At 35.3% G+C, this 24,673-nt stretch overlaps 1 long non-coding RNA gene across 1 annotated transcript; it reads left to right on the top strand.

Annotated features, from left to right (window-relative positions):
• The first annotated feature begins 14,048 nt into the window (after positions 1–14,048).
• Positions 14,049–14,861, top strand: LOC109611624 (uncharacterized). Its single transcript, XR_002194014.2, has 3 exons — positions 14,049–14,139; positions 14,195–14,683; positions 14,744–14,861. It is a non-coding gene; the product is annotated as an uncharacterized LOC109611624 (long non-coding RNA).
• The last annotated feature ends 9,812 nt before the right edge of the window (positions 14,862–24,673 follow it).

Raw genomic sequence — 24,673 nt, forward strand, 5'->3', positions numbered from 1 at the left:
CTCACACACATTTTAACATTTTCTAAAAATTATCACATATCTCATATAAAGTGAAGGAAGCTACCAATATAGTAAAATCCAAAAAAAAAAAAAATCGCGTAAAAATGTGAAAGATACCTTAAATCGCTTTTGCAGGTCATGATATGGGTCATAACCATCCATGCAAAATCTGATCACGTTTTGTATATAACCATGAGGTAAGCTATTTTCGGGGTCTTGGCCACTTTTTTCACTTTTTGGTTCTTATTTGGCATCTTTTTTTCTAAGAGGGTAGAAAACCTCTTCACATAAAATGTTCAGTTTTCGGAGTAGGGTCAATTCTGACCACACATAAAAGAAAGTATTCTACTGAATTTGTAACCCCCAAAAGAATATTGCTTGGGAACTTAGATGTACATCCATATAAAAAAATAAACTCTGAAATGTCAAACTGGGACTTATTCAGTCGGAAATTGTGCCAGAAACATGAACAAAATTTCGAATATTAGAAGGTAGCATGGGACCGAACATTTGTTTAATGAATTATACTATGATGAAAAATATGGACCAATTTAAATGACAAAAAAATCCATTCTTACGGTGTGTAAAAGAGTATTTTTTTGACTATCCTGAAATTACTCACTAATGCTGATAAGCTCCTTACAATACCAAAAATTGAGCTGGGTTTTCACCTGAGGCTATTATAGATGTTCTACGTCATATAGCCTATGGATGAAAAATAACATTAGGCTATTCAAAATATCTAAAACCGACGATACGTGAAAATCTATTATAATTTTTGCCATGAATATTTATTTCCATTTAGAAATTACTATGGAGTTAGATCTGCGATTTACTATGCTTTAAAAAATGCGAATTGAAGACTAAAAGTACGGGCCGGCAACGCGGACCGGGCCAGCTAGTTGCAAATATTATTGGAAAATATTATGGTCTTGAACAATACCTTCATGAAGTATAGTCTTGGGTGAAAAATTCTCAAATCCTTTGAATATAATAAAGTTCGACTATTTGATGTGTGGCGTCTTTGTGGAAAAGAGTTATTTTCTTTCTGGTTATTTTCCACTCTGATTTTTGAATGAATTCATTCATTCATTTTCTGCTCCATAAAGGAAGACGAACAAAATCAAGATTCTAAGCAATACCTATAATGTGATATGCTAGAACAATAATGGAGAGTTAAAATCATATCATAATTTCGACCATGAAATGTCTGTAAATGTATTTACTTTCAAATCCATCAGTTGATTTTTTTTTGTAAATCATTTTCCAAAACACCAACACATACTACCATGCATATTATATTTCTAATTGAAAATTCTTGTTAATTTCGTTGATTAATTAGTTTATACCCCATAACAATCTTCTCTTAATTTTAGATGGATGAACGATCCCTTTCTCTGTTATAAACAAATTGTTGACTGCTAAAAACCCTACTGTGTTACCCTCTGCATTTGAAGTAGGTACCTATAAAACTCGTTTGGTTCAACAAGCCTCAGACTAATCTTAATTTCGAGTTGAGATTCGAAATGCTGAAGAACTAGACAGATACCTACTTAAATGATTTATTCGTGAAATTATCCTATTTATCGCTTAAATTGATTGCCATGTTATTAAGTCGGTCTGTCGTTCCCAGCCATGCCTCCTCTCGAGCCCAGCAGTGCCTAAAAATAAAATCTAAATTGTAGGTTACCCTTTTCTTCACTACAACACTACAATGTACTGGAAGCTGCCACAAATGGCTTTCGATCTTATAAATTATAAGCGATCATGTAGAAATGAAAAAAAAAAAAAAAAACAACAACAACAACAATCCCATATAAGAAACTAAAAAAAACAGCACAAAATGGTTGTAAACAAATGACAAGGTAATGAAAGAATAGGAAAAAAAACTGAAGTCAAAATTCATTGCTGTTGTTGCTGAAAATGGTTGTTGTTTTGCTCTGCCGGATTGACGCGTTTGGATGTTGTTTTTTGTGTATTCCACAAACAGTACCCGACGATCCCTTCTACAATATCAGCCTAAACCCTGCTGCCACTTTGTTCGCTCTTTTCGATGTTGTTTTTTGTTTTCTTATTGTTCATGGCCTAAGTAAACCAGAACACAATAGCAACACAAGACCCCAAGACCCTCTTTTGGATGTTGTTTGTTCCAATCTTGTACAAACTTATAGAAAAATACATGGATACATTCATACGTATATATGCATGAGTATACATACATACACAATGTTTATGTATTGTTGTGGTCTTGCGAACTAAGTACAGTGTTTCGAGTACAAAACACTAAGAAATTTTAAAATGGATCAACAATTGTTTGTAGGAAAAGAGACTATCTGTCTCTTTTACGAACAGATGCATCCACTCAGTTATTGGCAGTATAATGATATGAACATACGGACTTCGCGGGGACGGTTTTGAAAAATATCTCACCGAATCGTCCAAATAACGAAATCAAAGCCTAAAGGCTAAAGGCCATTATACATAAAGGTGATTTTTCTATATATCTAAAAACCTTTTGAGTAGTATGAAAGAACTATTTTAGACATTGAGATGACATTGAAGAGTTCAGTTACTCTTTTGTAAAGCATTTTCGATTGTTCTGGTGTTGTAATTAATGATCCATTCGGATGATCTTAAAGGTGTGGAACAAATATTTTACAGAAACCCATAAAATGACCACAATTTTTATACCCTCAGCCATATGGCTACAGAGGGTATATATTATTTGATACGGTCAAAACGTGCCTAGTCGAAATAACGGTTTTAGACCCCAGGTCTCTTTGGACCAAATCCGTTTCAGAACATTTGGAGTCGATCTAACGATGGCCGTCCGTCCGTCCGTCTGTCTGTCTGGCTGGCTGGTGCGCACGATAACTCTCGAAAGGAATATCCGATTTGGTCCAAACTTGGTACATCGTAATATCTTTGTCAAACTTAGATCGAGTTCGGAGATGGGCAATATCGGTCCACTCCTTCTAGTACCTCCCCCACAAAAGGTTGGAATTTGCAAAAAATATTCTTTGCACAGAAAGAGAAAGGTCAATCCGATTTTGCTCCAACTTTGCAAATCATAATATTTGCATCAGTACTCGGTCAGGTGTGAAAATGGACAATATCGGTCCACTCCATCAAGTATCTCCCCCACAAATGGTCAAAATTTTGAATAATTACAACTCTCATAAAATGTGATGTCAGAGTCCGATTGTCTTCAAATTTCACACATCCCAATCATTTTGTTAGCCCAAGGTTTAGTGTAAAGATGGAGTATATCGGTCCACTTCTTCTGGTACCTCCCCCACAAATGGTCGAAATTTTAAAAATATATATTTTCTACACAGAAAGGGAAGCAAAAATCTAATTTTGAAAAACATAACACTCAAAGAAAGCGAAATAAGGATCCAACTCTTTTCAAATTTCACACATACAAGCATATTTGCTAACACCAGATCTGTTGTGAAGATGCTATATATCTGCGAACACCTGCTGGTACCTCACCCACAAAGGGACACAATTTTCAATATCTTTATCTGTCATAAATTGCGAAACAACTCAGCGATTCTTTACAATTGATTTATCCATCTGCTATAATAATATTTATATCATATTTATTTAGGTCCGATACGAAATGAACAATATTGACCCATTCTTTCAAAACCCACTCCATAGAGGGTGAAGAGGGCTGAGGGTATACATCTGTCGGCAAAACCGACCGATACTTTTTTACTTGTTAGGTAAGCTTTCTGTATATGTGAAATATAGTCACTTGAAAGGAATATCTTAGTTTTCGAACAGAGTCAGGATACCATACACCATTTTGTGCCAGTTGACCTATATTTACACGCCATATCGTGGTACTTGCAATTAAAAACGGTTATAGGACAACGAAATCTTTAGAAATGAGTTTTTCACGTATTTGTTGTCTAGGTCTCTTTGGATGAAATACCTCTGAGGACATTTGGATTCGATGAAGCCATTTTCGCACATCTTCCTGATAGATAACTCTCGAAAGGAGTATTCGATTTGATACAAACTGGGTACATCGTAGATATGAACGAAAACGATAGAAATAGGTCTATGATTTAGTGTAGACTCCATATAACCGTACCTCCCTATACCTAGCAAACCAGAATTATTTGAAAATTAAAGTTCCTATGACAGAACATGGCCCATACAAATTGACGTCTTCGTGTAGCTCTCACATAACAGAAACTGCCCATATTTAGTATTTTAATTGTTTTAGCTACATTTTTCAACACAATTATCTTACACTTGGTGTTTGTAGTTCCTAATAGGTGCCTTCTTCTCTGGATGAAAATTAACTGTAAAGGTCCATGTTTTCGTATAGTCCCATATAACTGTAACACCTGATATTTGGAATATATATAAAATTATAGCGGCATTATTTAATGATTTGTTTTTTAATTTTGCAAGTTCCTTCCAAATGAAGAATGGTATTATAAGTTCGGCTCGACCCAAAATAGGTATTTTTTTACTTGTTATGCAAGCAATTTGGAAACTATATCCAACTCTGAATCGATTTTCAACAAATTTGACGGTGGCTTTTGCACCTCTTGCATGACTTCGATATAAATTATATAAAAAAATATTTATTTGAGCAATAAATATGCCGGACCGAGTTCTACAAAATAGAAAAATCCGGTTGAATATGAAAAATCTATCCAATCAACGCTGATATTACACATATGGAGGACAAAAGCCGTAAAATCGGATGATGGACGGAATCTAAACGAGATCGATAAAATTTGACAGAGGTATTTTCGAGCTGTATCTAATGATGATGATGTTGTTGTACCAAATCGGATGAAACATATACAGGGTGAGATGAAAAAACTACAACCCACTTCAGACTGCTGTCATTTCTAAGCTACTCATCCGACAACTGTTAAAATTATTCTTGTGACAGCTCATTATATTATTTACAAGCCTACAAAAACATTTTGGTGAGAATTTTCCAGACAAAAATGTTATTCGTGATGGAATTCAAGCGTGATAGTGTAATTTCGGTATATTTGGCTGGAAAACTACAAGTGGCTATCTTTAAAGCACTCCAGCATTTAAATGTGAATAAATCTTTTGTGTCTAGTACCATCGCTCGTTACTGTGATACTGGTAGCGTATCTGACGTCAAGAAAGTGAACGAAAGAAAACTGCAACATCAGCAGAAATGGTTCGAAAAGTAATGGAGCGGCTTGATCGAAACCCGCGTCGCAGTGGCCGAAAAATGGCTTGTGAGCTGAATATATCGCAGTATTTCATTCGGCAAATATTGAAAAATGAGCTAGGGGTAAAGCCATTGAAATTCCAAAAAGTGCAAGAACTTACACCGCAACAGAAAGAAAATAGACTCAAAAGAGCTAAAGAGTTGTTTCGCTTGGCCGATAGTAGTGAACTGCCGAATTTGGTTTTCTCCAATAAGAAAACATTCGTTGTCCAGCTATTTGTAAACAAACAAAATGATCGTGTTTACTTGCCAAAGAGGTCAGCTGAAAATATTCACCTTCGGTTGGCCACCAGAACTCAAGCGCCGGCCAGTCGATGGTCGCTCTCCGCTCGTATTAATCGACCGTGGCATCAGAATAAATGCCGAATATTATCGCGAAAATATTCTGGAGGGTGTATTAAAACCTTGGACACGCAAACATTTTGGTCGCAGACCTTGGACATTCCTACAGGACTCAGCACGCGCCACTTAAGAAAGATTACAAAATCAGTTGGACTATTGTGTCTGGAGTATTTTGGAAAGCAAGGTTGGCGTAAAAACATACCAAAGTGTCGTGCACCTCAAGCAAGCGCCTTGCCGGGAATGGGCCAAAATAACGCAGAGCAACATTCGGACAGCGTGTGACTGTTTCTTTGGACGTTTGAAGGCCATAATTCGTTCGGTCATTTTTTGTTTTCATTCAATAAAATGTAAAAATTATGGCGTTTGACTTTGTGGCAGCTTTCAATTCTATAGAAAGCGTTCAATCTTGGCCCAGGATTTAAAATTGACAACAGTATTACAATATGCAATGTTTGGTCAAAACCGAAGATCCCCTCACGAATTAGGTCATTTAAAAGTATAACTTTTTGCGGGAGTAGCTGACTTGATTTAGATTTGGCATAGGTACCGATATAACCAGGGTGAGGGCCCAAGGTGCCCCCACCTAAATGGTAAATTCTTAGGTTTTTTAGGGAACCTGTACCAATATTTTCTATAAGTTCCAATGGGTGAGATCACATGCTAATAATACTTTGTTTGGAAACGGAAGACTATGGGTCATTATGTTCGTCGCTTTGTTGATCACTTGATTGGACGACCGGCCGGCTATGCTTAAATTTAACACCATCTAAAATGAAAACCGGCTTTGGATTGTTTTGATTTTTTACTGGGGCCTTCTTTAATAGTTTCTGTATTAGTTGTGGTTGTTGCTGTTGTTGGTGCTGTGCTGTTGTTATTTTTTTAACCACAATCTTTGCCACAAAAGTTGTAAACAATTTTTTTCTTATAGTTTTGCTATGTTAGGCTTGAGAAAAACAAAATAGAGAAAAAAAAAACAAAACGTATAACGTTGAACAGAACAGAAAACAACAAAAGCAACAATGAAAATTTATTCGAAAAAAAAAAAAAACAAAATAAATAAATAAAAGAAGAAAACATACATACACATAAACGTAGTATGTATTGTGCAAATTTGGGGTGACCATATTCCATATCGCAATGCGACGATATTCGCATTTTAATTAAATTGAAAGTCGAAGATGGGCTTGTTTTGATGTTTTTTTTTTTTCTATAATTCCAGTGGTAGTTTGTTTTTCGTTGTTTTTTTGAAAATAAAAAAAAATAAAAAAAATACAAACTATGTTTAGATAGTTTTTTTTTTTTTTTTTTTGAAAACAGACGCGCATTGAATTTGGCAATGATGGCATAAAACATGATAAGCAAACAGCTCATCGATCGTTAGGTGTTGTTTTGTAGCTATTTTGCAATTTATACAAATTTAATAATTATAGAAATTAAACAGTATTATCAGTAACACAGTTATAACTAAGCAATAGTTTGCTAAGTTTTTTGAAGCAAATTTGATCGTATATACACATTGGACATTTTAAGTTTTTTTTTTACGTTTTCCAAACTGGTTCCAAATGGAAAAGTTTTATTGTGAGATTTAGACAAATTCTCAATATCATAAAATAATTTTTTATGAAGACAAATTTCCTATCTCCTTCTTCTATATCAAACCCGCAATATGCCACTCACTTTATTTAGCTCTGGTTGTTATTTCTGAAAGTTCAAAGTGTGTTTTTATGTCACAATAGGATGAACTTTGAATACCTTCCATCACTTGATATGAATTTGAAAATTTTAAGACAAAAAAAAAAAAAAAAAAATACTAGAAATAAAATTAGTCAATAACAAGTAAAAAAAAAAACATTAATTTCGGCCGGGCCAAACTTTTAATACCCTCCACCTTAGGGTAAAGAAAACATTAGAAGAAATGTGGCAAAAACCATTAAAATGCCGAATATCGGGAGGTACCGTTATATGGGGGCTATACCAAATTGTGGACCTACACATGCAATGTTTCGCCAAAGGAGCTAGAATCCATTATGGCCTACAAATACCAATTTCAGACAAATCCGTGAAAAACTGTGGCAAAAATCATGAAATTACCGAATATCGGGAGTTACCGTTATATGGGGGCTATACCAAAACGTGGACCAATAACTACAATGACTCGCCACACGAAATAGGACGCATTATGACCCACAAATACCAATTTTTAGACAAATCCGTGAAAAAATGTGGCAAAAATCATCAAATTACCGAATATCGAGAGGTACCGTTATATGGGTCATTATGATCTACAACTACCAAATTTTCAGTGAAATTCGTGAAGAAATGTGTCAAAAATCATCAAAATACCGAATATTGAGAGGTACCGTTATATGGGAACTATACCAAAGCGTGGACCTATACATACAATGTTTCGCCACACGAACTAGGACCCATTACGACAAACAAATACCAATTTGTAGACAAATCAGTGAAAAAATGTGGCAAAAACCATTAAAATACCGAATATCGTGAGGTACCGTTATATGGGGGCTATACCAAATCATTGACCCATACATGCAATGTTTCGCCACCGGAGCTGGAACCCATTATGACCAACAAATACCAATTTTTAGACAAATCCGTTAAAAAAATGTGGCAAAAATAATCAAAATATCGAATATCGGGAGGTACCATTATATGGAGGCTATACCAAAACGTGGACCTATACATGCAATGTTTTGCCACACATACAGGGACCCGTTATGACCTACAAATACCAATTTTCAGACAAATCCGTGAAATGTGGCATAAATCATCAAAATACCTAATATCGGGAGGTACCGTTATATAGGGACAATACCAGAACGTGGACCGATATATCTCATTTTCAGTACCAACCATCCTAGACACATCCAATACAATACGTCAAATAATGTGGGCTGTATCGTGATTTCAACAGACAAACGGACAGACAGACAGACGGACATCGTTAAATCAACTTAGAATTTTATGCTGATTATGAATATATATACTTTATGGGGCAATTTTCTGTTACAGGCTGTTGTACCTATTACGAAGTGCAAATACGAAATTTGAAAAAAATAACAAGTAAAAAAGCTGTAAGTTCGCCCGGGCCGAACTTTTAATACCCTCCACCATTTGGTACACATTTGGCAATTTCCAAAAAAAAAAAAAAAAAACATAAAATCCTTTAAAAATTCTGTTAAAATTTTAAAAATACCGAATGCTTATACTACTTGGACCTGCATAGGCAACTTTTGTCATAAGTTATTACAATATTTAAATGCGAAACTTGAAGAAAAATCTGTTTATAATGTAGCTAAAATCATCAAAATTTCGAATATAGGGGGTACCGTTATATGGGGGCTATACGTAGACGTGGACCTGCACAGACAATTTTCTGGCATTGAAACAATCCCGGTAAATAGTGTCGCTAAAATCATTAAAATACCGAATATCGGGGGGTACGGCATATGGGGGCTATATGAAGACGTGGACCTACATGGCCCATTTTCTGTTTTATGCTGCAGTATCTATTACGAACTTCAAATACCAAATTTGGAACAATTCCGCTAAATAATGTCGTTAAAATCATCAAAATACCGAATATCGGGGGTACCGTTATATGGGGACTATATGAAGACGTGGACCTACATGGCTCATTTTTTGACTTAGGATTTAGTATCTATTACGAACTTCAAATACCAAATTCGAAACGATTCCGGTAAACAATGTCGCTAAAATCATCAAAATACCGAATATCGGGGGGTACCGTTATATGGGGGCTACACGAAGACGTGGACCTGCACAGATAATTTTCTGTCTTAGGCTGTAGTATCCATTACGAACTTTAAATGCCAAATTTGAAACAATTCCGGTGAATAATGTCGCTAAAATCATCAAAATACCGAATGTCGGGAGGTATCGTTATATGGGGGCTATATGATAACTTGGACCTACATGGCCCATTTACTAACTTAACCTGCCTACTGGCAAAATATACATGTGTGCAAAATTTTAGCCTTCTATCTTAATTTGTTCGAAAGATAGCGTGATTACAACAGACCGACAGACACACAGACAGACAGACGGACATGGCTAAATCGTCGTAGAATTTTACGCTGATCAAGAATATATATACTTTGTTGGGCTGACATGAGTATTTCGAGGCGTTACAAACGGAATGACAAAATTAATATACCCTCCATAGTATGGTGCAGGGTATAAAAACGGCGAATAATGTAGCTAAAATCATCAAAATTCCGAATATCGGTACCGTTTTATGGGGGATATAGGAAGACAATTTTCTGCCATAGGCTGTAATATACATTACGAAACATTTCTGGTGAATAATGTCGCTTAAATCACCAAAACACCGGAAAAGGGGAGGTACCATTATATTGGGGCTATACCAAAACGTTGACCTATATGACCCATTTTAGAATTTAAAGCTGATCAATAATATAACTACTTTGTGGGGTCTAAATGAATATTTCTGGGTATTACAAACGGACTGACAAACTTACCCTCGATGCTATGGTGGAGGGTAAAATATGGCATCAATTTAGTTTATATCTATTTTTTTATAATTTTACTGCGCAATACTTATCGACTTATATGCAATATTGCCGAATACACTATATACCTAAAATGCAGAGATTTCGAGGAAAATGAATCAGAAAAATTCCTAAAGTGTGGAAGAATGGGGAAATTGTCTCTTCTATTCAGGTTACTTTGAGACTTAAACTTTCAAAATGTCGATACCGCGTCTTCTTTTTTAGCTCTATTTTCATAATCTGCTGGATTACGTTCTGTATTATGGTGACTATAATAAAACGTGGACTACAGGAGGTACGAAATATTATGAACTCTTTAATACCGAATTTGAAGCTATTCCGCTAGAAAATATGGCTAAAATAATCAAAATACCGAATATGACAATGTTCGCTACAGGAGATATAATCTATTTTAAACTGTAAATATAACCTATTTTGAACTGTGAATAGCGACCCTTTACCATAGAAAGTGAAGCTAAAATCATAATTTTTATGATTATTGGAAGATACCGTTATGTATATACCTGTATGAAAACGCGGACCTGTATGACCTACGTAGCTTATCTTTGAACTTTACCTGCCTGCAGACAAAATATAACTCTAAGTTTAATCTTAGCTCTGTACCATATGCCGTTTGGACTCTAGCGTGATTAAAACAGACGGACGGATATGGCTAAATGGACTTAGAATTGTATGCTGATCAAAAATATATACTTTGTTGGATCTTAAGTCAAGTAAAAGAGGGCGATACGAGGGCGGTTCGGAAAGTTTTAGCCTATAAATGAAGGAGAATAGATAGTTATTCAAAATTATTTTTTTTTTAATATAATCTCCTGAAACTTCAATACACTTAGTCCAAAGCTTTTCTAGCAATTGCATCCCTTGATTAAAATAGTTTTCAGCAATATCTTCAAAATAGTGGTTTACAACTGTAATTTGCATCTTAATTTGAGGTAAAACGCTTGCCAGCAAGGATTTTTTTAGATTTGGGAGTAAAGGTAAATGTCTCTGACAGCTAAATCAGGAGAATAAGGTGGGTGGTCAAGCAACTCGTACTTTAATTCGTTATTTTGTCTCTGGCATCTAGTGATGTATCCATGACTCATCAACAGTTATGAAACGACGCTTAAATTCCTTTTATTTTCGCTTGATACGATCCAAACAAGCTTGAGAAATGTTCACTCTTATGCGTTTTTGATCGACTGTTAACAAATGCGGCAACATTAAATGGACTCGATCTTTTGAGATACCCATGATATTAGCAATTTCACGCAATTTTATTCGTCGATCATTTAATACCATATCATGTACTTTGGCTACAATTATTGTTGTTGTTGCTGTTTTAGGACGTCCACTACGTGGTCCATCTCCAATGCATGTTCGACCACGTTTAAATTCAGTAACCCAATTTTTTACTGTTGAATATGAGGGAGCACCTTAACCTAAGACATTCACATTATCATAATGAATTTCTTGTTGAACACCTGTTTCTACATGAAGGAGTTGCCAGATCGAAACAAAACTTAACATGTGTTCATAACAGAGATGACAGTTTCTAAAACACTTTACTTTTTTTCTGTTAATACCGCGCTTTTTATACTAGGTTAAGAAGTTTCCGAACTACCCTCGTAATTCAGAGAACGTTTATATGCGGTGTGCAGAGAATTTACTGGATGTTAATGATGAAACAATTGATCAGTGAATTGAGATTTATTTAAAATAAATTTCATGAAAAATATTGCCAAGTTACTTAGTAAACAAATCTAAAATAGTCTCTGGCGAATACTAGACACATAAACGTGTTTACCTGAATAGAGTTTTATTCACATTTTATTCAGGTGTAAAATTGTACCTTTCAGTGCCTTAATTTGAATGAGAAATTCTGAAATTCACACGCATGGCTGGAATTAACTTCAATTTTGACAATTTACTTCATTCATTCAACTTGCCGTTTTTTTTTGGTAAATGAACGTTAAGTCTACCCCCTTTTGACATCCATTGACTGTGGTTGCATTTGCTCGGCCAGAATAACAAAGAGAAGTGTTAAGGTTGTTTTATTTCACCGGTATAAATGGTATGGAACAAACACCGGATGTTAATTATATGATTTTGACCCTACATCATGTTGTTTGTGTAGTCGAATGCAAAGCAGAATGACTAGTTTTGTCGACGGCACACCATTGATAACCACCCAAAAAAGTATGTACCTAGAATTGCTAATAAAGGCCTAAATCATTTGCACTTTTCAGTACAGGAAGCTAAGAAAATTAATGGATCGTAATAATGGAAATTAAAAATGCGAAATGTTATAAACATGAAAATATATTTAAATACGGCGTTCATCTTTAATAAATATAATGGTGTAATGCTGGTTGTAATATACTAACAAGTGCCGACATTTGCCTTATGTTTTAGCCACAAAGTAAACAATTACAATGTATTAACAATTGGCACCTCTTCTATCTTTTATATGTATAACAAGTAGAAAAGCCGCGGGCTGAACTTTAAATACCCTCTACCAATTAGAGGGAACTTGAAATAAATTCCGTGGAAAAATATCGCACAAAATGAAATCCGTTATATGGGGGTATACGAAGACGTGGACCTACAAGCAGACGGACATCGCTAAATCGACTTAAATTCTACCCTGATCCAGAATATATATATATATATATATATATATATAATGTACCCTCCACAGTATAGTGAAGGGTGATAGCGAATGACCCGGTTTGACATACATTTTCCTTCTGTTGTTTGTAATTTCTTTAAAAGAGTTTTGTATGCAAGAAATTTTTTTAGAAAAGCCTCCAGAAAAATCGGTAAATCGCAAAAATCGAATGTTATTTTTTATACCCTCAACCATATGACTATGACGGTTTTAGACCATAGTTCCCTTTGGATCAAATCCGTTTCAGGACATTTGGAGTGGATCTAGCGATCGGTGAGTTTGTCTGTCTATCTGTCTGCTGACTGATGCGTACGATAACTCTCGAAGGGAGTGTCCGATTTGACCTAATCTTGGTGCATCGTAATATTATTATCAAACTTAGATCTAGTTCGGAGATGGACAATACGGTCTACTACTTCTGGTACCTCTCCCAAAGGCCGAAATTTTCAAAAGAAATAACTTATTGCACAGAAAGAGAAAGGATAATCCGATTTTGCATTAACTTTGCAAATCCTAATATTTGTATCAGTGCTAAGTAATTTGTGATTATTCCATCCGGACCACTCCATCAAGTACCTTCCCCCAAAGGGTCAACATTTTCAATAATTATAACTCATAAAAAATGTGATGTAAGAGTCCGATTGTTTTTAAATTAAACACAATATTAAACACTCTAATATTTTTATGAACCCAAGGTCTGCTGTGAAAATGAAATATATCGGTCCACTCCTTCTGGTACCTCTCCCAAAAAGGGTCAAAATTTTGAGTATCCATGAAGCTAATAAAACGCGAAATTAACATCCGATTCCATTCAGGCGTGGTACATCTCAATATTCCCTGTCATAAAGATGGTAGTGATCGCAAAATTCCTTTTTGTACCTTCCCTACATAGGGTTCGAGATTTTGAAAAACAAAACGGTAAAGAAAGCGAAATAAGCATTCAACTCTCTTCAAATTTTACACATTCAAATATCTGCAAAAAAAATTAAATTTCCTTCAAATTTTCTTTCCTTCGGACAGACGGACGAACGGACATACATAGCTAGGTCGACTCAGCTCGGCGAGATAGGAAGATCCAGATATACTTTCCTATGTGGGAAACCAATATTTCGAGGTGTTACATAATTTTTGGCCCAATCAAACCTATAATACCCCCAAAAAACATAGTGTCTTAGAGTATAAATATTGTTAAATTTTTATTTTGCTTTATTTTTCGTCATTTTGAAATTTCATAACGAAAGTTTTTCAATTTGACTTACAATATTAAATTTTACATTTCGTATTGTTTTTTTCCTTTTTTTTGAATTCTGGTTGAAAGAGCCAATGCGATGGTAAGTGTGACTGCGATCCTAAATGTAGACATTTTCCAAATTATTGCCCTTTCAGTTGGGAACGTGGCTAAATTAGGATCTCGCAACGCAGCGCTAGAACATATATTGGGAATTTTTGAAGGATATATATTTCTAATTAATAATATATTTCTAAAAATGACGGTTATATCGAAAATTCCAAACAATGAGAACTGCATTGGGCCTGAAATTAGTAAAATCCTGAATATACCATATGGTGGACATTATCGAAAATGAAGTGACAAAGGGAATTATATGATCGAAAAATTATCGCAAAGCCCTATAGAGAACCAGAGCAAAACGATTTTCTATGGAAAGCATTAAATACCTTATTGGTGATCATTGGATTGGCGGAAGTTTCGAGATGCACTTATATGGAGTTATACCTAAAGAAGGATCGATATAGACCATTTTAAATAATTCGCCCACAATATTTAATCGCCTCAAAAATCCCAATAACAGCCGATTTGATTGGAAAATTTTTCCGAGCCCTTTACTATACTAGTTTTTAAGCTGAGATGTTAATGTGGGTATTAGACAAGTTGGCATATACAATTTATTTTTATAGATTTTCTATATCCATTAGGTTTTGAACTGTGAAATGAAAGTCATGCGGTTGGATAAAGTTTTTAGGACCTTTAAAACAGAGCGGTAAGTGAATCTCCTTTTCTATTTAAATTCAGTGGAAGAATCTTTTGAAAATATATGCTAATAAATTCAGTTGGAAGCTAACATCTTTAGCAAAGTTTACAACTCATATCATGCATCAGTTGTGCGGGTTGGAATATATTGGAATAGCCCCTTAAGTCCAAACCCATTTTAGTCAATTTTTTGAAATAATGCAATCAATCTTGCACTAATGTTACCTTTGGTTTTTGGCCGGGGCATTTGCCCTATATTTTCTTCTCTGTCGTGCTGTTTGGCCTTCAAAACAATTCGCATAAAATTTTTGGTCAATTTTACCCGCAAAATATAATCATCTAAAATATCCGACTTCTGCCCTGTCCCTTACTCTCTCCTCATGTAGATAGACTGAAAAATCAGGAATGTTTGGTCCATTTGAACCCCTAAACATACAACTTCAAAACAATATGATTCTATTCTGACCCTAACCGACCTCCATGCAAAATTTCGTTTGGATCAGTCTATAATTGCAACCTGAATACAATATCCTCAACATATAGTGTTTTAGAAAATAAAAAATATTACAAAATATTCAAATCAATATTGTAAGTAAGAGATGAAAAAATTATAAAAAATATTCAGTTTCTAATATCAATATTTTTGAGCGATTTTCTAAGATTTTATCCTTTTCTGGCAAGAGGCCATTCCGAATTGATGAGTATTTTGAAAATCAGTCCAGCGGTTATTGACATAAAGGCGAAATAACTAACATAAATTTCTTTTACATTGTACCTATTTTACCATGTAGACTATAGCTAAGATTATCAGTATCACTGTGACGACCAAAGGGACATTTTTATGTATTTGTGATTTCGCCAGGATTAAAAATGTTCGCGGGTCAGTGGAAATGTTTGTATTTTTACATAAAAGTCAAGGTCTAATTTACCCGCTAAATGTTGTCCGATGACCAAACAAAATGTAAGGCTTCTGTCCAGCCCTAAACACTAACCGCATGCTGAGTTCCACGTCGATCAATAATTGCTGCAAAATCAGGAAATTTTTCTATTGTTGGTCCATTTCAACCCCTAAATATTTTGCGATCATCTCCAAAAACATAAGGTCCTGACCCTAAGCTCACCTCCATTCTCAATTTCGTGAGGATTGGGCCATAATTGCGACAAGTAGAGTGATTACAAATTAATATGAACAGACGACCGCGCGGACATACTTAGCTAGACCGACTCAGCTCGGCGAGATAGGAAGATCCATATGTAGTTTTCTATATCGGGGACAAATATTTCGAGGTGTTACATAATTTTTAGCCCAATCAAACAAAAAGTATGAAATATACAATTCTATCAAAGTTTTAGCATATGCTACTATATAAGCACTAGCCGATTTTGGTTGATTTTGGTTCTTGGTCACATTTTCCAGTTAGGTTGATCCTAATATGATATTTAGAAATTTTAACTGCCACACATTTTCAAAGGACTAAAAATAAGTTCTTACGGGATCAAGTGCAAAATTGTTATGATTTTAACATAACTCACCAGCACCTTTACTTGTTAAATTTGTTTTCCACCTTTATATTTCGTACCAATAAATATAAATGTAAAATTTCTAAACTTTCATATCGCATATCATATATTAAGTATTGCCCATTTTATTGAAAATATTGACAACTCTAACAGTTATATAACGCTTCAAAACTCTAGAACCTGCACACCTTTAATAACCCTCAGGCACAATTTTAAAGAAAAAACAAGTTAAAAAGCAGTAAGTTCGGCCAGGCCGAACTTTGAATGCCCTTCACCATTTGGAACGAATTTGGAAATTTTCAAAAAATAAAGTCCTTAAAAAATTCTGTTAAAATTTTAAAAATACCGAATATAGCTGTTAAATTAGAATATATATACTTGGTTGGGTCTGACATGAGTATTTCGAGGAGTTACAAACGGAATGACAAAGTTAATATACCCTCCATAGTATGGTGGAGGGTATAAAAACTACAATAGGTAATAAATTCACAGACAAAACTTTCTATGACCAAGAATTTGAACTTCTTTTTCTTGATACATCCCTCACTTAGTGGTCATTCCTTATTCCAAACCCCAAAACGTTTGATATATTGAGTTATCAAGAATAATTGCAAAAAAGATTTCTAAGTTAAGATTACGAACTGCAAGGTTCTCAACCACATTTTTCTGTCTTCCAGTTTTCATTTGTCAAGTTTTTTTCTGAGAGGTAGCGCCGAAATGTATATTTAAATTCAAATTTGTCTTTGTATAGACATGCAATCCGTAAATATATCATGCTTTTATTTTTGGTTGTCAGTTCTGTTCGTAATTGCACTTATATTTCCTCCAACACTGTCCCCACAATACTTTAAACTACGCATTTGTTACCAAATATTTTTGTTCACAAATGGTCTAATCTTAAAGTAAATTATTCTAGGTGTAATTAAAAAGATGGGAATTTAATGTCTAAGACGGATACACATGTTGATCATCACGATATCGCCATAGTCAGGCCGTCATCCCGGCCATCATCATAAACAATTTGCATATTTTTTTCTTTTTTGGCTGTCAACCTGTCAGTTAGTTCGTCATTAACTCTTAAAAAGTGTACAATGATGACTGACAGTTCTAACGAACGAGCGAATTAATGGACAAATCCAACGAAGAAAATAGAAAAAGAAAAAAAATTAAGCGGAATCACACTACACCACAACTGGTTGGCAACGAATGATATTTCTTTTTATAAAGATATACCAATTGTAACCGCTAAATTATGTATATACACGCATAGTGGCCGAAAAATATAAAGTGGCGGATAGCACGGCAGCGGGTCAAATGGAAAATAGTTCAGTCTTGAGAGGAAATGCCACATTTTCATTTGAAGAGGGTGTGTTGCGATCGAGTGATGAAAACTTTTCTTAACAGACATTTCATCAAAAAGGGGTTTCAAACATTTTTCATTAATTTTAAACTTGAGAATCATTCGCGATTGTTGCTTAGGAATAGTAATATTTACGGCCTAATGAAAAACATTCTAAGTGGCCAAATTCAATTAGCCTCTTACACAAATTATTAGCAGAATATGCTGGTTAAGTGGAACAGTCTATGGTTGAGTCACTAAAACATAGTAAATGTAAACATTTTTTTTTTTTTTGGATGATTTAACCAATAAGATAAATTCCTTTAAGTTTGGAAAAATTTAAAATAGCTTATTCTTAAAATATAAAAATAGTAAATACTGATACTACTTGCACATTCAAACCATATTCGACTTTGAAGATATTTTTATACCCTTCAACACATAGTGGTAAGGGTTTTATGTCTTTGTGCATTTGTTTGTAACAAAGAGATATACCCATAGTTACTTTTGAGGATGACCTGTCAAGACTAGACGCAAGTACTAAAAAAATTATGAAAAAATTATCGTAATATGCAATCTACAAGAATGATATTTGGTACCAGATCTCAAAAATACCCCTGTCAAAGTTTATCGAGATTGGAACAGATTTGGATATATCTCCCATACATATCTTAATCCAATATCGAATTAACTGAATTTTGGAACTTCCGACTAAATTCATCATCAGATATAGCTAGAGCTCCCATATATATGCGTCATCCGATTTGGTGTTAAAGTCCCCCACATGCGTAATATGCACTCCACAACAATGATATTTAATACCGGATATCAATACAGCTTCAGAATACTTCTGTCAAGTTTTATTGAGATCGGTTCAGATTTTTTATTTCTTTAATATATATCTTCATCCGATTTTACGGTTATTGTTCACCATATACAGAGTGAGATGAAAAAATTACAACCAACTTCAGACTGCTGTCATTTTTAAGGCACTCATCTGACAGCTGTTAAAATTATTCCAGTGATAGCTCATTATATTGTTTACAAGCGTACAAAAGCATTTTGGTGAGAATTTTCCAGAAAGCATTATTCGTGATGGAATTCAAGCGTGGTAGTGTGATTTCTTTATATTTGGCTGGAATACCACAGGTGGCTATCGTTAGAGCACTCCAACATTTAAATGTGAATGAATCTTTGGTGTCTCGTATCATCGCTCGTTAGCGTGATACTGTTAGCGTAGCCCAACGTCATGGAGGTGGACGGAAGAAAACAGCAACATCAGCAGAATTGGTTCGAGGACAATGAAGCGACTTGATCGAAGCCCGCGTCGCAGTGGCCGAAAAATGTTTCATGAGCTGAATATATCGCAATATTACATTCGGCAAATATTGAAAAATGAGCTCGGGGTAAAGCCATTGAAATACCAAAAAGTGCAAGAACTTACACCACAAGAGAAAGAAAATAGACTCAAATTCGATTTGCCGAAAGTGGTGAACTGCCGAATTTGGCTTTCTCCGATGAGAAAACATTCGTTGTCTAGCAGTTCGTAAACAAACAAAATGATCGTATTTACTTGCCAAAGAGGTCAGCTGAAAATGTGCACCTTCGGTTGGCCACCATAACTCATGTGCCGGCCATGGTGATGGTGTGGGCCGCCATAACTGCCGATGGTCGCTCTCCGCTTGTATTAATCGACGGTGGCATCAAGTAAGCGCTTCGCCGGGAATGGGCCAAAATACCGCAGAGCAACATTCGGGCAGCGTATGACGGTTTCATTAGCCGTTTGAAAGCCCTAATCCGTGACCAAAGCCCAAAGGTGACCAATTCAAACAAATCTAAATTTATTCTAAAATTTGATGCTATTTCCGACATTTTTTGCTTTCATTCAATAAAATGTTAAAATGATAGCATTTGACTTTGTTGCAGTTTTTTATCTCACTCTGTATGTAATACCAGCCCAAATTGGATTGAATTGTTCATATTCAACCAATTTTTATACCCTATAACACTATGTGTTGGGGGTATTATAAGTTTGATTGGGCCAAAAATTATGTAACACCTCGAAATATTGGTTTCCCACATAGGAAAGTATATGTGGATCTTCCTAGCTCGCCGAGCTGAGTCGATCTAGCTATGTATGTCCGTCCGTCCGTCTGTCCGTCTGTCCGTCTGTCCATGTTAATTTGTAATCACTCTACAGGTCGTAATTATGGCCCGATCTTCACGAAATTTAGAATGTAGGTGGGGCTTGGACCAGAATAGAACCCTATTTCTTTTGGAGATGATCGCCAAATGTTTAGGGGTTGAAATGGACCAAATACTGGAAAATTTTCGGATTTTGCAGTAGCTATACAGGTCGCAATTATAGACCAATCGACGCGAAATTTCGCGTGTAGATAGAGTTTAGAGCGGGGAAGAAGCCTACTAATTTGGGTGGTCATCGGATAATACTTAGCGGGTAAAATAGACCATATCTTTTGTGTTGAAAAAAATCAAAATTTTTCATTAAACCGTGAATATTTTAACAATCATCACCATCACAAGGTTACTTCTGACCTTTACATTGATGTTATTATCCAACAAATCGGATATATAGCAAAATATGTGCGATATATATGTCTATCAAAGAAGATATGCTTGAAAGATCTCTTATATGTGGAGAACGGCTGAACTGATTTTGACAGTTCTCATTAATTCAGAATGGCCTCTTGGCAGGAAAGAAAAAACGTCTAAAAAATCGCATAAAAATATCTCTCTAAAGATGAAAATATTGATTTTGTAAAATTTTCTCATATTTTTTCAATTTTGTCATATTTTTGGCATATTTTCATTTTGAATTAAACATTTGGTAATATTTCTACAGCTAACAAAACTAAGTAGTTAGGATATGAGGATATCATATACAGATCTCATTTATGGCCCGATCCTTACGAAATTTTGCATGGGGATAAGATGAGGGTCAGAATAGAAGCCTACTCTTTTTGGAGATGATCGCCATATATTTAGGGGTTGAAAAGGACCAAAAAACTGCAAAATTGTCTCCCGATCCTCACGCACATTTAAATGGGGGTTACCGCACATTGCAAAAGCCAAGCAGTTTTAGATGGCCATCCAAAAATAATCAATGTGTGAAGGAGTTTGCCAACTTTTATAGACAAAATACGAAAATGTCCATTCCAGTGACTTTTTGGAGAATTCACAAATACAGGAAAGACGCACTTCTGACTATTTCGTTAACGCTGATTTCGTTGAAGAATATAGTCAAATGTCTGTATTCCATATAGATGCGTTTCAGTCAAAAACCAATAATAAATTTTAATCTTTTGCCAATTCTGAGAGATTATAGGTCTTTGGGAAATATTGGTTCCAGATCTAGGAAGACCATTTAAGTGCAACATCTACCAATAAATTGGAAATGAGCAAATTAGTTTAAGTTGCTATTATTCGAAAAATAGAGAACGAAACCTGATGGTTTTCTTTTATTATTTGTCACAATATCTTGTGGAATTCTGTCGAGTATTTCGCCTATATAAACTGTATGGTTTATTATAGTGTTGTAGGGTATTCAACGGTCGGCCCCGCTCGACTGTAGCCTTTGCTTACTTGTTTTTTTGAAGTGGTGAAACTCGATCCAGTATATCTATCCAATAAATAGTTTTTATTGTAATCCCAAATTGCGACTTCTCTAAAACCATGATAACTATTTAAATAAGGTTTATAGTTGGTATGATCTACTTCTAATAAATTCTCAATACCACCTTTTTGTTACGGGAGCTCTACTAAAAACTCGTTGTGGTGTAGGGTATCATATAGTCGGCACAGCTCGAATTTTTTTAATTTTCAAGAATTTTTCGATTTTATTTTAAGTTTACATATGTTAATGTCAATAATTTATTTAACAGCACTTGGAAGTTGGATTAGCCGAATAACCTACTAATAGGTAATATGCACATACAACTTTCTGCATTACATGTAGGTTGAAAATAAGAGACTATTCCTTAAGAACTTTAACTATCCAAAATCAAACATATATGTAGGTTGAAAATAAGAGCTTATTCCATAAGACTTGACTATCCAGTTCAAACATTATAACAAAGCTATTATGTAGAAACTTTAGTCCAAAGAAGGAAAGAATTCATAAAAACTCCTAATACAAAATTGTGAACAATGACCTTGGATAATGTGGCTAAAACCCTTAAAAAATACAAATATCGTAATATGGGAGGATATAGGAAAACGTGGATCTATAAAGTATCTTTTCAGCCAGGGAATGTAGTGGCCCTTAAGAACTTAAGCTGACAAACTTCAACAATTTCTGTTATAAAATTAGATTAATATTATCGAAATACCCAATATCGGCAGGTGCCGTAATATACGATATCGTGGGCTGATGTAGCCAATCTTCGAACTTGACCTTGCTGCAGAAAAAGACAGTTACAATGTTTCTGCTGCCAATTTTTACTGAAAAACATTGTTTAATCCAATGATATCCAATCGACTGTTCTATGACCAGTTAGGGGAAATTGGAATATTTATAGCCTGCATACATTTTACAGATAGTATATTTTTATACCCTCCACCATACTATGGAGGGTCTATTAACTTTGTCATTCCGTTTGTAACTCCTCGAAATACTCCTGTCAGACCCAACAAAGTATATATATTCTTGATCAGCGTAAAATCCTAAGTCGATTAAGCGATGTCCGTCTGTCTGTCCGTCTGTCTGTCCGTCTGTCTGTTGTAATCACGCTATCTTTCGAACGAATAGAGATTGAAGGCTAAAATTTTGCATACATGTTTATTTTTCCAGTAGACAGGTTAAGTTCGTAAATGGGACATGTAGGTCCACGTCTTCGTATAGCCCCCCTATAACGGTACCTCCTGATATTCTGTATTTTTATGATTTTAGCGACATTATTTACCGGAATCGTTTCAAATTTGGTATTTGAAGTTCGAAAGGGATACTACAGCCTAAGACAGAAAATTGTCTGTGCAGGTCCACGTCTTCGTATATTCGGTATTTTGATGATTTTAGCGACATTATTCACCGGAATTATTTCAAATTACGTATTTAGAATTCGTAGTGGGATCTACAGTCTGTGACAGAAAATTTTCTATGCAGGTCCAGGTCTTCGTTTATGCCCCATATATCAGTACCTCCCTAAATTCGGTATTTTGACGTGTTTAGGTACAATACCCACCGAAATTGTTTGAGATGTCGTATTTGAAGTTCATAATGGATGCTAGAGCCTATGACAGAAAATTGTCTATGCTGTGCCAGGTCTTCGCACAGCTCCGATATAACGGTACCTCCTTATATACGATATTTTGATGATTTTAGCTACATTAATCACCTTTTTTTCAAGTTTTCGAATTTGAATATGGTAATGGCTTATGACAAACAATGCCTATGTAGGTGCACGTCGTATAGACCCCAACAAAACGGCAATATTCGGTATTTTTAAAATTTTAACAGAATTTTTTAAGGATTTTATTTTTTTGAAAATTTCCAAATTGGTTCCAAATTGTGGAGGGTATTCAAAGTTCGGCCCGGCCGAACTTACTGCTTTTTAACGCGTTTTAAACTAATTATTATTTGTTTATTTTCTATTTATTTGTGAGAGCAAACTATCTTAACAGATGTAATCTCTACAACATAAATAAATATACCGCTTTTCATGCATGTTCCGAATTCATATATCTATGGACAGAATTTAGAAATTACATATCTCAGATATTTTTTGAAAATTTCCTTTAAATATCTACTATATTCTATAGCTAATCGATCGCCAGTTATAAGACAATTCATTATCATCATCGTTACTTTCAGAACGTAACCTTTGTCAATAAAAGTGGTCGTTCGCTCGGTCGGTCACCTGTCTCCTGTCAATGGATGGTAGCTTACCATCACTCTGACAATGAGCCCTTTTAATCATGACAAATGAATTTTTAACCTCTTTTATTCAACGTTTGCAACAATCATTGTCGCTTTCGGTAGAAGAGGGACAAATAGCGAAACAAAACATTACCGAAATGCGGGCTAATGAGACCGCGGCACAAATAAATTTCAATTAGTTTGTTCAAATGACGGCTATGTACCTAATGAGAAGAATAAGTGAAAATATACATTTAAGCCTTTATTTGGTGGGGAAATTCCGTCCATCATCGCCATCGTCTTTGACTTCAGCGAAACAAAAGGCGAAGAAGAAGACGACGACGACGAAAGTGAACAATAACTGTTACGACAATGCCAACGCCACCTCCACCGCAGTCATGCCATTTTCTAACGCAGTTAAAGGCAAGCAGCCATCATCAACAGCCCTAGAGACAAACAGCAACAACAACAACACCATAGCCATCATCAACAAAAACCAGTCAACAACAAAAAAGGTTAGTTGCCAAATTAGCATAATTTTTCTTTAAACGCCCAAAACAAAAGCGCAAAAACGGGAAAATAAATTATGCCACCACCACCAACAACAACAAGAACGACGACGAACAATACAAGCGAATAAGAAAAGCGAAAAACGGAAGTTTTTAAAAGAAACAACACTTTTCCAGGCACAGTCGTTAGTCCCAGCCTGCACTGTGCGGAGTACAACGACAATATGCTCGTGGAACCGCACCGCATTTAAATCTCCCGTTCGCCACCACTTTCATTTCGGCGCTAAGATTAATGAAAGTCATCTGAAAGTCATTGCCGATAAAAATCTCTTTTTGGGAATCTTTCTGAGTTCCTTCCTGCTTGCCTTTTTTGGGAAGTGAACATTTCGATTGCACCCAATTTCAAGCATGCTGGCTGGCAGTCGCTCACACTGAACGCCATTAAAGTTCACATGGCTTTGCCATGGCCGACAGTAGCTGCCGCTGATGAATGACTCCAAAGTGTGAATATATGCGAAGGATTATAAGCACAAGTTTCATCACCGGCAATGCTTGCGTCGTCATTTCCACGGATCTAGAAAGGAGTGTACGTCGAAAACCTGCCAACCCATGAATATGTGATAGCCAGCCA

This window comes from Musca domestica, unplaced genomic scaffold, assembly GCF_030504385.1.
Source record: "Musca domestica strain aabys unplaced genomic scaffold, Musca_domestica.polishedcontigs.V.1.1 6, whole genome shotgun sequence".
Taxonomy (NCBI): Eukaryota; Metazoa; Arthropoda; class Insecta; order Diptera; family Muscidae; genus Musca; species Musca domestica.